Raw genomic sequence first — 3,924 nt, 5'->3', positions numbered from 1 at the left:
GGGGGGGGGGGGAGAGGGCTGACGAGAACGTGCTCTCGAATAAAAAGGGCTGCATCGTGGTCCTTTCATAAAAGTAACGTTCCCGTCATCGAGGGGTGTTTTTGTACCCCAGACGAGTATTCCTGTACGGGGTTGGAAAAAGGTATTATGTCGAACCCTCGGCAAAGTCACTAAACAGAAGTAGAAATGTTAACGGGAGAGAAACATAGGGAGAATGGGGCAGATGGGATAAAGAGAAAAATCGCAAAAAGGGGTTGATTTCACGTGGAGCAACGCAGAGGGGTTAACCTATTAACCATAAACGTGAAGTCCTCGTACGATGACCGGTAATAACCTCAAACGTCTCTTGACTAATTGAAAGACATTTTTTTGTATCCCTTTCCGTACCACGAGTCGTTCTTAACTTATCTTTTCATCCCTCCTTAACGCCCTGCTGTCTCTGACGAATGTCGCACGCCGTCAACGCCCACTTTTTACACACTGAACTTTGACCCCGTCAAGCCCGAGAAAAGTGCAGTAAGAAAAACACAGCTTTCCGGTAGGACAGTAAGCGCCTCTTCTTCCGCGAAGGAGCAAAAAGCAACCCCTAAAATCTCGAAGTAAGATTCCAAGAAGGGGACGCGTGCTGTTTCGTAATATATTTTTTTGTATTAGCTATATTTCGAAGAATAATGTCGTTAACCTATGAGGGATGTCAATTTCGTAGATGCCAATATACGTATTCGATGTACTGTGGGATATTGCATCATCGTCTGAAATTTTCGTATTCGTACTTCGTGTACGTGCTTGTCTATCGGAACCAGTAAGAAGAGCTATCGAAACTAATATTGAGAATGATACAAATTGGCGTATGCACATATGCGAGAACGCACACGTCGGTGCATCGACCCCTGCATTTCCATGATAAAAGAGGCTCGACGATCCCTCTGATGGGGGTTGACCAGGAGCAGGCACGCACCTAGTTGTGCGACGCGCAGTCTCGAACCCGATTGGCCGAAGGGAATCCGCGCCAAGGAGCGGAGACCAGTTGAGCGCGAGTTCTCGAGCCGAACGGTTGTACGGAACGGCGCAGCGTGTTTACACGACGTCGACGTAGACTCGAACGAACTTCATTCGGTTTTCTTAACGTAATTGTCAGTGTTAGTTCAGCCTCTGCATTTGTTTAATATCCGTCAAGAATAATTCGCCGAACCTATCGTGAACTGTTGTTATTATAAAATGGCCGTTAAGAGCCTGCAGTTACGTTGGTGATTCTCTCCTGCAGACTCGAGTGTTCAATTATTTTATCAAGTTCTGGGATTTTATCCGTGAACGCTGAGGAGACTCGACGACTCGTGCGGTAAGTTGCGCAAAGTTTATAATCGAACGATTTTATTGTATATTGATAACGGTATATCAGCGTCGCGTGGCGATTCGCGGGAAAGCCGCTCGTGTCATTTATATCGCGGTCGATTTCTATGAGACTTTTTTCTTTTTATTCTCTTTGACGAACGAATAATTGCAGTTTCTTCCTGCACAGTGACATTTCCTTCCGGAAGTGAAGGAGTCCGATGAGAATTGTACCAAGTGTTCAATGAACTCAATAGTGAGAGAAGAGAGAGAGAGAGAGAGAGAGAGAGAGAGAGAGAGTGAGCGAGTGAGCGAAGGGGGCCGGGTACTGCTGGGACACCGCAAAATGAACGAAGGCAAAAGGAACGAAATAAGCAAAAAGTCTTTACTTCGCGAAGAGAGGAACCTGCTCGACCTCTCCCTCTCTTTTTCTCATTCTCTTTACTCCTCATTCCACGTTTTTTCCTCTTCTTGCCTCTCTAGTCCTCACGTACTACCTCAGCAGCAACAGCAGCTGCCTGAGAGAATGGATCTCCGAGTACAATACAATGCGCGCGTGCATTTATGTAAAAATATTTTTGGCAGACCCTCGTGAATGTCACTGAAAAATTGTCAACTGCACCAACCGTACCCATACGGGTCTAGGGTATACATACGTGCATATGCACTTATTTACGGACCTCACGCCGCCATGATATCCCATGGTTGGCTGGGTAACGTTATACCTAATTTCCGCGTTATAACAAACTCCAGCTCTTACTCTTACCGAATAAACTCGACACTCGGGTTACCCACGTTCTCGTACGTATTCCCGGCTTATGATTTGGAACCGTTGCTATGCAGCCGAAAATTACTCGTAACAAGATTTATTTCATTTAAATGAGGATGCGCCCTAGGCGTTCACTCGGCTAGATGCCTCCGCTTTAAATTCTCATTGAGCGTTCATGGTGTACCATGGAGTTGAACTCTATGAACGATGCATCGTACACGACACGTACTCACCTATAACTCGTGGGAGCGTCGCTTCGTTCTATTTAAACGTCCTTAGAGATTTTTTAAAGATCGTAACAGTACCTTATCTTTTTTTTAAATCAACGAAAAATCCATTTAATTTAAAGTTCCACGGTACGTGAAACGTTCGACGGCTTTTCACACGGGAGTTCTCGCTCACTTGGAACTTAGTCGTGGCTTCTGGGTAAGGGTGAACAAGATGCCGCGATATCAGGCGCACGTGAACAAATACACAGTTTTACTTTGCGCATCATTCTGCTTCCCGGAACCTGATGAGTTCTTTCGAAGTTCGTGGCGAGTCGTAGGAAAGGTATGAGAAAATGGAAGCCCTTTTTTTCTCCACTGTGCTCTACGGGACATGCGTGGTAAACGCTGACAGTAGAAGTTTGAAGTTAATGGAAATAGGGACGAAAGAGTTAAGCGCTTATTGGCTGACGTAAAACTATATATATACAGGGCGAAGCATTTAAATCGAGACTGTCAAACTACTTAAAAAAATGCTTGACACAAGAGTTGTATGGGTTTAAGGGGGCAATGGAATGGCCTATTTTGATTTTATTGATGGAGGATTTTAATTAAAGTAACCCATTCTATTGCCCATCTTAAACCCATACAACTTTTGTCTCAAATATTTTTTCATACAAGACCTTATTCTTAAGTTATTTGACAGTCTCGATTTAAATGCTTCACCCTGCATATATGGAGAAACGTACGATACTTATGCGAAAATTACACATAGAAAAGCCCGTACACCCAACTCTCTCGCGACTCGATCTTGCTCGACGCTTCGCATTTCTCGCCATAAAACTGCTCGGGAGTAGCCGGCGAATAGGAATAGGAAGTGACGGGTGGTGGTTTCGACGCGTTTTATTTTATACGGGGTTAATTTGAAATTCAGATTTTTCAAAGTTCATAGACGACTAATTTTCAAGGGATATCCCACTGTTCTTTCGTGAACCGGAAGTGATCGATCTGACGTTTACGATCGTGGATTTTTAAAAAAATTTTTCTCTTTAACCGTCTTGGACGAATTGCAGTTTAACACGAAGGACGCGAGTTTCAATCTCTCAAGTGATAACTCAGTCCTTTAATACCGCTCGTCAAGGGAAACGAGAAACAACATAATGTTAAATGCCGAAAGCCGTATTGCTCTCTCTCTCTCTCTCTCTCTCTCTCTCAAGATGAATATTTCGGCACGTGGGGCAGGGGACTGGCATCTGTGAAAATTACGTTTCACCAGTAATTTACCAGGGATAATGTGACGCTCTCTCGAATCCTTAAAATGAATGGAAAAGAGGACCTTCTTAACCGTGTAATTTTCTCGACGCCAGTTTCTTTCACGGAAACTCTCACGCCCTCTTATACGACCGCAGTTTACGATCCTGAGGCCGCTACGGGAAGCGCTGCGAAATTCAAACGTGTACCTGCGTACATTTATATCCCGAGTACTCGTGTACTTATCCATAAGTATATTACACTGCAGTGAAGAATAGTCCAGAATACGGTTGCAGGCTCCATTTTCAGGGTTAAGAAATAGACATTTAATTTAGAGAAAAAAGAGACACGAGTGTCAAGGAGAACGTT

The 3,924-nt window shown here is 44.1% G+C and overlaps 1 protein-coding gene across 1 annotated transcript in view; it reads left to right on the top strand.

The window, feature by feature from the left end:
- The first annotated feature begins 992 nt into the window (after positions 1-992).
- Positions 993-3,924, top strand: part of LOC107273155 (protein slit) — a 135,657-nt gene continuing 132,725 nt past the window's right edge. The window contains exon 1 of the mRNA XM_015751066.2: positions 993-1,339. The gene's annotated coding sequence lies outside the window, so the exon portion shown is untranslated. The remainder of the gene's footprint in view (positions 1,340-3,924) is intronic.

This window comes from Cephus cinctus, unplaced genomic scaffold (genome assembly GCF_000341935.2).
Source record: "Cephus cinctus unplaced genomic scaffold, Ccin1 Ccin1_scaffold0087, whole genome shotgun sequence".
NCBI classification, from domain to species: domain Eukaryota; kingdom Metazoa; phylum Arthropoda; class Insecta; order Hymenoptera; family Cephidae; genus Cephus; species Cephus cinctus.
Note: the sequence above shows the minus strand (reverse complement) of the source record. Positions and strands in the feature narration are given on the sequence as shown.